Below are 11,936 nucleotides of genomic sequence, written 5' to 3' on the forward strand. Positions count from 1 at the left end.
TAAAATCACTGGGTTTGATGTAGAAAGTTGGTTGTACACATGTACTATTGGCTCAACAACATGTCAAAGGAAAATTCTTCAAGAAATATGTGTCTTTTTTGATGCACAATGAAACCAATTCAAGTCAGCTGGATAAGCTATGAATAGGAAAGGAAGTGGCGCTTCTTCAACATAGCCTTGTAAAAAGGTAGCTCCTTCTAGGCAATGACAAAATAGACTTTTGATCATTCACTGTTCCTTCAGAGATTTTTTTACTGTTTTAAAACTTTAACAAGATTCTGTAGAGTGACTATCCTCCATTAAAAAAATAATATATTTGAAAAGTGATTGGTGACAATATTTTTAAGAATTGATGTGTTGGTAGATTAACAGCAGTGGACCATGCCATTTGCAGACAGAGAACAACAGTTGATTGTGATGGTGTGTATCACACCATGCATATTGGGGTTAAGGACAGCCTGTAGGTGCAATCAGCCTCACCCAACTACATCTGCAGCAGGTGTCAATGCCGGAGGGAGGAGATAAAAGAGGAAAAGCCCAGTTCAGTGAGGGTTGACTGGATGCAATAAGAGAGCTCTTGAGCTAGCCCTAGGAAGGAGGTCCTGAATGGGGGGGCTAGAGCCTAACGAAAGGCTGCCTGGAAGTTGCAAAGGAAGGACTGACCAGGTGGGATTAGAGCCTAAATAGAGACACCTAAGTGTCAGCGCCTTCTTGGGTCAGATAGGCCTAGTACAGAAACATTTTGCGGTTTTTTTTGTTTCTCAGCTAGTTTGAACTTCTTCTCTTTTAGGTCCTACGTAAGGGTTCAACCCTGGGGAATTTTATACTTAGTGCAGGAGATGTGGGAGGACAGGGTCCCAGAGCAGAGACTATGGTATTATGTGTTCTTAAATTCTGTGAGAAGCTCAAGGCCTTGGACACATTAGCAAAAGTGAAACTGCTTAATGCCCTTGGTTGCAAGAATGTGACTATAATAGGAGAGCTCACCCTCCAGGTGTTCAAGCACAGCAACTGTGTGCCCTTATTGTTCCCTAGTACAGCAGAGTCCAAACTTTTGGCCCTTTGGCAAGGACCCTATGAAATAATAATACAGGTAGGGCCAGTTAATTATGAAAGCCCTTTATCCTCCTGAGCCAGAGAAGGGACTCCAGTGCTTTCTGTAAGAAGGCCCCATGCTCTATACAGGTTGCGGAGAATCTCTCTTCAGAGAAAAAAGTCCAGGTGCAGCACCTGTTGGCATCCTTTTCCAACAGTGTTTTCAGCTTTGCCAGGACAAACTCATTCAGTTTACCACCATATCCAGACAGAGCTGGGAACTGAGTAGAGAAATGCCTTGTCCTATGCCCAGGAAAATGCATCAGATGGTACAGCAGGAACCCCAGACTATGTCAATGCTTGAGGCTATAGAGGAATTGCATAACGATCAAGTTGGCTTTGTACTGATTTTAGAAAAATCATTGCCATTTCTGAGTTTGACACATACATGATGAACAAATTGGATGAACTGTTGAGTGAGTAACACAGTATTACAACTAATATGCTCTCAAAAATGTCAATTGGTCGTGTATTTCAGATTTGTTGACTTTTAGAATGAAGCAAAATTAGAATGTTCCAGTACTTAGACTTTGTATATGTGTTTTCTCTGAGCTAAATCCTTGAGAGTTTGCTTAGGGAAGGCCAAATCCCTGAAGGTGTGTGGAAAAAAGTTCAGCTAGAAAATGGACTTACCAGGATGGATTGCATCTGATCACACCTCTTCCAATTGACTTGAACTGATTGTTCCAACTTAGTCAATAATGTAGCCAAGACTGCAAAAAGGATTCTCATTCTTACACACTCTAGTTTGATGGAGGAGCATGAGTTCATAAGGATGAAGGGGAAAAAACCTTCCATTCAGAATAACATAATACTGTAGAATGCCATAGAATTCTAGCTAAAATAAGAAAAGTTTGGAATATTATAAATAATGTGGGGGCATGTAAAGCACATTAAGATAATTTCAAACATCTGGGTAACTTGGTTAACATCCACCAAAGGTAAGAGATCACACAGTATATTGACAGAGAAGGGGTGAAAAAAGGATAATTAGTGAATTAGCATGAATATAATCTACCCAACATAGATGGGGGAAGACCCTTAAAAAAACCTTACAATAAAGCATTAGAAATTAAGCTAGCACAATTTCAATTCTATTTAGCTTTTACAAAAATTACATACTTAAAACCTAAAGGAACATGAACAGATTTGGAAATGGTACAAGCAGTGATGATTCACAAGTGTAAAGGGAAGTATGTATATTTTAGTGTCAATGTTATTAGAATGGGAACACTTCTCTGAAGGGTAAACATATTTGAAGGGCTACAAATCATATCTTTATATTCCATTGTTATATTTCATCATTTATGCTCTGCCATATTACATCATGTCACCTGCCAACATTTCACATCATGTCAGTAATTTAAGAGTTCACAGCTACTCAGATGTAAATGATATTTTATCTGGTAATTGGTAGCTTCTTGTGCTTTCATTCATTATTCTCTCCTTAGAAGAATGTTGGGCGAAAAACAAGATCTACTTCAATTTAGGCTTAAACAATTTTTTTAGCCTGTATTTTTATGTTTTAAGACAATGCTATGATCACCTATGAATTACATACACATGTAAAAACAGATAAGGCAAGAAAGATCACTGATCAAACTATCTCTTCTGAGGACAGAGTAACTCTTCTCAGATCTCTGGTTTCTACTATGTTCTTTTCCACTTTCCTATTGTCAATCACTTATCTTTTTTTCCCCTTTCTATAACTTTGAAAGCAACAACCCTGAAGCTATTTCAGCTACCGTCTGAAATACTGCATGAACAGAGACACATACAAAAGCAAAAATTCCTTTTTATTTTCTTATCAGAAATATTTATTTATCTAACTTTATTTAGTATACATGTTTGACTAGCAAACTTCATTACACACTTTTCTACTGAGAACATAATGAAATCTATAAGTAATGTGTGTTAACCAAGGTTTAGATTATATAATGCAAACTCTACATTATCCCAACAGGCTGATTCTCTAAAATGAGCAAAACTTGACCAAAAGAGCTTTAGTGAAGTATGTAGACGGTGGAAGATGGAATCCTCAACCCCAACAAGAGCTTCATCAGCATGTCATCCACAGAGAGAGCCACTGCTGGGTATTTGTGTATGTTGGGTGGGGCACAAGGAGTGTAATTTAAGTCCATCCTTTCTCTCCTGCATGGAATTAGTCCTGTGGAATCACAATATGCGAACCTGCTGACTATACCAGTTGTATGGCCACTTCCCCAGAACTGGAGATCTTCAGAATTACCGTGAATGTGCTCTTCACTGAAGGAATAATATAGGGATGTATATAAAGGTATAATTTGGAATAATGGGAAAGATTTAAAAAGAAAAATATGTAATGCAATCCGAAAGTACAAGCCCTCCAGATAATGAAAAAAGTTAGATTTTAATGCTGATACTCACACTGAGATGTGCAAAGATCATTGAATTAAAATGTTATATTGTGTCATTACATTTCAGCTACCAGTGACAGCTGGTACCCTTGGCACTTGTCTGTCCAAAACCTCGACTTGAAGTTATGGCCACCTCTCTGATAATCTGTTTCTGGAGAGATTCTCCAGCAAAACACTTCTCCAGTGGGATTAAGGGAAGGACCTTGTTTCTGTGAGGCACCCAGAACCCTGGAACTTGCTCTAGCTCAATCCAAAATAAACTAAATTTGATTTCTTCTCAGGGCACATTACAAAAGTTATTCTTTTGACAACATTTGTTGGGAAGATTAAGAGTATGTTCTGGGTAGGGTGACAAGATGTCCCGATTTTGTAGGGACAGTCCTACTTTTGGGGACTTTGTCGTATATAGGTGCCTATTGCTCCCCACCCCATCCTGCTTTTTCTCAGTTGCTATCTGGTCATCCTAGTTCTGGGTCGGAGAGGGGCACCAAAGGGGGATAGGGAGGGAGGCATTAAGGGGGCTCCGTTCTGTTGCTATGATGTGTTTGGCTGGCTGAATTACTTCATTATCATATATATTATTTTCTGCCGCTGGGTTGTCATAGTTTGCAATTGTAAATGCAATTAATTCACAGGCCACCTTTGTATAAAGGTGTCTGTTTTCATTCTTATTTAAATCTAAAGATATCTCAAAGAAAAAAAATCAGGTGGCAGCTGAGTGGATGTTTCACGCAAACATTGCCAGCCTGTTAGTTCATCAGATTACTGTTATTGTGAGAAAAACAAAAAAATTATGACTCAGAATGAAAATACCAAAGCTCAGATATGACAGATAAAACTATATGTAGGTATGCACATAATGGGTGAAATCCTGGTCCCGCTGAAGTGAATGAAAAACATACGTTGGTTTCAATAGGGCCAATATATCAGCAATTCCACAATGTCTTAGACACTCATTTGTGGATGATCCTGTATAAAATCTGTTATTAATTTTCTGAAAAAAAGATTTATTATTTTTTTATTGAGAGCCAGAGAATGTATAACAATTGTCCCTAGAGTGAATATAAGGCTACAATTCAGCTGAGGAAGTGTGTCACTCGGCTGATGTTAAGAGCTGCAGAAGCATGAAAATAAATTCAGCCTTGTTTTCTCACCAGAGGTCAACTATATTCAATTTTCACTTTCCCGCATTTTTTTTTTAATCACTGAAGCGAGGATGTTAACAGAAACAGATTTCAAATGACCCTTACTGAAAATTCTTCTTTTATGCGCTTTAGTGAGATTAGAGTTATTTCACTACTCTTATTCTGATGTCACTCATGTTATTATAACCACAGTAGTTATATTGTTATTATTGTATATTGCAATATTGTCAACGCCCCAGTCAGGTTTAGGGTCCCATGGTGCTAGGGGTGGTATAAATGCAAAGGGAGGTATGGTCCCTGCTCCAAAAAGTTTATAATGTAAATACAAAAGACAGAAAACCTATATACGAGTAACATATAAACCATAGTGATGTTAAATATATCCAGTTAATTTCAACCCTCCTCAACAACTCCAAAAGATCTTTCTTCCCCTCCTTTTTTCTTTAAAGGTGAACAATAAATTCCTAATTCCCTCTCTTTTTCTCTGAGAGCACCCTTCTCCTAATACCCTCTTCCCATACAGGATTTATCAGGCCAAGAGGAAAAACGTTATTTATTTTATGAGATACCTATTAAAATATTACAGCACATCATTAATAAGGTTTTGAATTCTAACTCTCCAAAATGTTTTAATCTTTGTACTTCATCTTCCAATAAAAGGGTAGCTTAAATACAAGATAAATTTATATGATAGGAAGCTTTAGTTTGCCAGCAGAAAAATAATCTTCAAAACTAGTAAGTTAAGAATATAACACATTTGTCTATAACAAAGTAAAAGTAATTTTTAATTGTAAAACAGACACCAAATAATACAAAATGACTTGCAGACATTTTCATATTAGAACCCAGTATGTAATTTCAAGAAATACGTACATTTGGCTGACTCTTCAATTCAGAAATTCTACCAGGAGAGGGTGTTGTTGAACTATGAATTTAGAGCTGTCTTTTTCTCCATTCACTGTAGTTTCATTTTTACACGAGTGAATACATGTATTTTTTTATATACATGCAACTTTTAAAAGATATTATATTTGAAAAACATTTATTTTAAAGGGAATAAAGTCAGTGTAAGATGTTCACATACACTTTCAAAATATTTTCAGGATTTTTTTTTAACAGACTCAAGAAAATATCCATATGGATAAATGTTTGCTGTAATATTTTGTAGTGCAATTGGATACTTTCAGTTTCAAAATGTATCATATTTATTGGAATGACCACTTATCTTTGGATGGTACCTACCCTGAGAAACTAAAACTTAGTTATGGGTGAAGTGAAGTCTGTGAAAGTCATGAGAAGATTTTTGGTATGATGGTTGTGTAACAAACAGAAAGAAGAGATAAACAGCTTTTTTGCGGTAAATAAACCATTACACCATTGGTACATGTTATCTTGCTGATCTATAATTATAAGGTGTGTTTCTTCCCAGGATATCTGTATGAGGCCTCTCCTCCGGTTACATCAGATGCAGAAAGAGAATTTTGCACATTGAATATTGCTTAACATCCTTAAGAACATTATGTACCCACATATTATGGTCTAATATTCCTTTGAGGTGCAATTTTAATTCAGTTTTAGTTTAATGGAAGTTGCATGTGAACATCAAGGAGAAAACGTGAACATTTTAACGACTTTACAATCTTTAGTCACGTGTAACTCCCATTGTAATTAAAGGAAATTTTGCTATCATAGTGTACGCAGGATTGGAACCCTTATTTAATATAGGCTTAGATTGTATGACCCTTACTCACAATGGTCAATATTTAATTCATAATAGTGAAATAAATGGGACTACTCATGAATGTGATCATTAATGTAAGGGTTTAGTGCGGGGGAGGAGGGTGTGCTATTTTTATGTGTAATACAGAATAATCCAGGACCCATTAAAGGCTGTGGAAAGATCCCTTTGATTTCAGTGGGAACTGGATCAGACCTATGTATGGTAGATAGTGAGTTTCGGATCTTGATGTGCTATTGATATAAAATGGTATTAAAAGCTATAGATCTAAAAAGAAAGCAAAGTTTGGACCTCTTCCTGCATATTCCAAACTTTGATAGAATATAGGGTCCCAGATCTATACAGCCTGAACCTGCAAAGAATTAAGCAAATGTTTGATTTTTTACACGGTGAGAAATCTCATTGACATCAATGACATTACGCAGACTCAGACTTTAATGACAGAAGAGACTATCATGATGATCTAATCTGACCCCCTGAACACAGAACCTCACCCACCCACTCCTTCCATAGGACCATAACTTCTGAGTGAGTTACTGAAGTCCTCACATCTTGATTTAAAGACTTCAAATTACAGAAAATCCAGCATTTAGCCTAGTTCAAAGCAGCAAGTGACCATTTCCCCATGTTGCAGAGGAAGGCAACTTCCCCCACCAGGTCCTCTGCCAATCTGACCTGGAGGAAAATTCCTTCCCGACCCCAAATATGGCAAGCAGTTAGACCCTGAGCATGTGGGTGAGACCAACTAGCCAGAGACATGAGAAAGAATTCTCTATAGTAACTCAGAGCCCTCCCCATCTAATGTCTCATTATCAATCATTGGAGGTATTTGCTAATAGCAATCATAGATGGGCCATATGCCATTATAGGGAGTCTCATCATACCATCCCACCCATAATCTTATCAAAGTCAGTCTTGAAACAGGTTTGGGTTTTTGTCCTCATTATTCCCTTGGATGTTTGTTCTCAGAATTTCACTTATTTAGTTACTAGAAACCTTTGTCGAATTTCCAGACTAAATTTGTTTCTTCTGCTTTCTCTTAATAATCTTTAAGATATGTTTGTTCATCAGTTTGGTGTGCAATCCTTCCCTACAAGTTATTTCCCCTTGCTTGGGATACAGGGTCCAGGCAGTTTTTTCAACTTTGATTTAAAGTAATTCTAAGTCTCCTCTACATTAAGATACTTGAGTTCTTCAGTCCAATCAACTTCCCTAATTCTTTTAATTAACTTTATTTTTTAAAGTTTGCTTTTCTTAAATCAAGGACCCTAGTTTTCAGTTTGAAAAGTCAGGTAGGGGACAGTGTGTTGTGAGAGAAGCAGAGCCTTTGAGCACATCTTAAACTTGACTGGAGGCCAGGCCGGGCCCTAGGAAGCAGGCTTATAAAGGCAACCACAAGCCAGCCAGACCTATTTTTGTTTATTCTTCCATTAACCATGTCTGTCTTCTACAACCATTTCTTCTATGAATCATAGAAGATTGGAGTTGGAAGGGACCTCAGGAGGTCATCAACCCCAACTAAATCATCCCAGCCAGGGCTTTGTCACCCTGCAGCTTAAAAACCTCTAAAAATGGAGATTCCCCCACCTCCTTAGGTAACGCATTCCAGTGTTTCACCACCCTCCTAGTGACATTTTTTCCCTAATATCCAACCTATACCTCCCCCATTGCAACTTGAGACTATTGCTCCTATTCTGACATCTTCTACCACTGAGAACAGCCTAGTTCCATCCTCCCTGGACCTCCTTTCAGGTAGTTAAAGGCTGCTATCAAATCCCCCCCTCACTCTTCTCTTGAAGACAAAACAGGCCTAGTTTCCCAGTGAAAATCCAGCAGTATCATTTGTTCTATCTTGAAGGATACTCAGTGGATTGTTTCTCACTTCCATTAGGATCTTCTTCAGCCTCAGGTCCACATCCTATATCTGAGCTACCAGCTGAAAACACACTTTTCTATTTTCCAGATCAACTATGGTGACAGGCCTATATGTTGTTCTTGAAAAAGGGACCCCCTGTTACACAGATTGGCCTCTTCCTGGTGTTGGTGTGATTCTCAGCCCTTTCCTTTTCTATTCTTCTTTCTGACTAAAACTCTTCTTATCTTCTCTTCTCACTTCCAATTTTCTGTGAGTCATCCTCTATCCTCCTGGAGCTCTAAACACTGGGTAGCTCCATTGTCTCCTCCCCTCTTCTTGAAGGACTTCTCTTCTTCCTTGCCGTCCCATCTCTTGTTACTGACTGCCTCTCCCTTTCATTCTCCAACTCAGCAAACCTGTTCCTCAGCTCTGTTTCTCCTTCTCTAGCCAGTCTTTTCCTCCTCCTTGTTCTCAAAATCACATGCTTCCCCAGGCCACTTTCTTCATCCAGCATTCTACCCTCACAATTCTCTTTTCCAGCATGTACCTGCAAGTTATGAGTTTTCCCCTCAGTCGCCTCCCTTTCTCTTCAACAGTTATTGAAATCCCCTTCTAAATTTAACCACAGCTTGTAGCTCCATCTCCAAAACTTGAATCTTCTCTTTCATCAGGTGGAACCTCATACAAATGCAGTACCTTACAGGTATTCCCTTCAGAAAATTGCACATCCTTCAGCTTCTACCTCCATTCATCCTCATTGTCTCCTCCAGTCTTTGGGTCACTGCCATTGCTGCCTCTGTAGCTGCCACAGCCTTCCCTCATACCTCCTTTCAAGAAATAAACAAAACAAAAGCCACATTCTCCCCCACTCAGATTCCGTGGTTTTCATCTCTGTTTGCTAACTCCTATACCACTGGCTGGTCAGCTGTCTGCCTGACTTTATAAGACTGCTGCCAGCCCCACCCCCAATCAAGGTTCAGCTATGATCAAAGACTCCACTTCTCTCACAACACACTGTCCCCTTTGCAAACTTAAAACAAACACACTCCCAAGAACTCACTCATTGTCCCTAAGAAACAGGGGCTTGCATCCTTTCTCCTCCAACAACTCTCCACTCAAACCTTCTCTGTTTTCAGCAGTTAGCGGGTTCCTGTGCTGCTACTCATGGAGCATAAAGTTAATCACCTATGTATGTCTTTGCAAGACTAGGGCCTTAAACAATAACATGATTATTTTAAAATCCACATGCAGCAGATTGGGTTTTTTATACAATGAAAGGTGTAATTAGAGGCACATTTTCTAATTAAGTAAACCTATACATAATTTTTTAAAATGTTTGACTGATATGAAAATAATTGCTTCTTATTAGCTAAGGAAGTGGGATCATCATTTTTTATTCAATGAAATAATGCTTATTTTTAAAAAAATCCTGATTAATATACATTTCTATTAGCTACTTAGGGACAGATCCAATTTCCACTGAAATCAATGGGAGTCTTCTGATTGACTTCAATGTTAGTTCTATTTGACCCTTAGTATTACATGAACCTTTATCAGTTTCATTCTGCAAAAGAATAACAAATGATGGACATCACAGCCACACAGTCAGAGACATACACATCTACATATGGTACATATATGTCTAGCTTTGAATTAGCCATATTGCTTTATTTTGCTCTGCTGCATAAATTTAAAACTCGATCATTCATGCTTATTTCCCATAATTTATTTACTACCTATCTAAATAATATATGACTGTGTTCATCTATAAGCACTTGAACAGTTGCTGATGCTACAATTAAAAAGATGTGACAATAAACACAAGCTGTAAAACACAATTCACATTTAGTTAGAATGAAACATTGGCAGAAGGCTGTTAACTTCAAAAGAAAAAAATTGTGAAACGGAATGGTTAACATATATCTGTCAAACTGTAACACAGCAGTAATTTTCTTGTCCATCCTACTCAGGGGTAGATAACTACATGATGTTTGCTATTAACTATACAAAAACACACTACTTGATGCCCATCTGACAATCAAAGCTCAAAGTTTGATTTATCTGGCCATGTGCAAAATTAAATAGCAGTTCTAGTGCAAAAGGATAAATATTTTAGAGAAAGCATATTTTTAACACTTGAAGGGAAATGACAATAAAAAGAATGTATATGTCCATAATCAAGAGATGTGATTCTACTTCTGTTGAAGTCAATGGGAGTTTTGCCACTAAGATCAGGCCCTTTGCCTTCCTCATTTACTTCTTTTTGTATTTTAAACATAATTAACCAATAAGGTTTTGCTTTATTATTTTAGGGGAGAAAGTTTGGGCTGCCTAGTAGCTAAAGTTCAATTAATTTAATACAAAAGTTCTAGCAACCCCTAAGGAGAAATATGTTGCCTATTGGCTAACAAGTACTGTGATAATTAGAACAATATAAAATATATAAACATACACACACCCCCTCCAAAGGGTTTTTGTTAGGGAGTTTTCAATTACTGAACTGTAACAATATAGTATTTCTCTCATTAAAAAAATATAACAAATATCAAAAATTCAATCAGTCACATTTAGAGAACCTGAATTAATACAATTCCAGCACTAATTGTCTGATTCGCTGAATAGAACACATGCTATGTAAAAGAAGATATCACTTTTTCCCCCTTATATTTGATATTTCTGTCAAAACCAGACTATATCAGTTATTCTGGGGTGGTGGAAGAAGCAGTGGAGCTGGAGAAGAACTCATTTTCCTCTGACAGGACATAACGATTAGGAATGTATTAAATGGAGCTCTGGGGGGCTGATAATGTTGACAAATTATGTCATGCTTTTTAAATATATCAACCCCAAGTGTTCATGGGTGATATTGAATGAGCTGCCTTCCTCTATCTAAGACCATAATGACTGGTTAGTATCAAACCTTAAATGCTTATACAACATTGTTGTGAAATTCCCCAAGATTTCGGATTGATTTAATAATATTTTCCACTCCTGCCAAAATTGCATAAATGTCTGTTTGCAGTGTATAAATCTCAGAAGAGATGCAATATGATGTTGTGTGGTATTGCATGCATTCAGGTTAACACATACTTAGCAAGGAATACTCTATATCTGAGGACAACTTCTGTGAGAAGATATCTCCCTTACGATGTCTCTGCCAACACCTCAATCCACACATTACAGTGTTCTCAAAACATTTCATTCAGTGAGCCATTAGAAAGGACTCAATGGACCACTATGGTCCATACACCACAGTTTAAAAACTATTACTTCTCATCCCAAAGCCTCTTTACAGGCAAAGGGAGAAGTACAGCTTTACCATCCATTGTTCAAGGCTTGTTCCTCCATTAAACCCAGCCTGGTCATCACCCTGTGTATGATGTCCCGATATCTTTTCTTTGCCATTATTTTCTTTGGCATCCTATCATCTGTTTGTCTTTTACAGTGTTCCCAGCATCATAATATTTTCTATTACTAACAATCCCATACACTGATATAATAGCCTATTTTCCTTCTAACTTCTTCATTTCCCTTAAAATCATTCCACTTTACATCTGTCATCTTCTGAAGAACTCTTATCCCTACTGCCTCCAGTTTACTGATGTCTGTTTCATTTAATGTAGCTGCTTCCAGACCATAGCATATTATTGTTAGTACATTGGTTTGATAAATTTTCACTTTGGTACCAACCATAATGTTATCACTCC

This window comes from Emydura macquarii, unplaced genomic scaffold (assembly GCF_026122565.2).
Source record: "Emydura macquarii macquarii isolate MOO-44397 ecotype Brisbane River unplaced genomic scaffold, CSIRO-AGI_Emac_v2 contig_2406, whole genome shotgun sequence".
NCBI classification, from domain to species: Eukaryota; Metazoa; Chordata; order Testudines; family Chelidae; genus Emydura; species Emydura macquarii.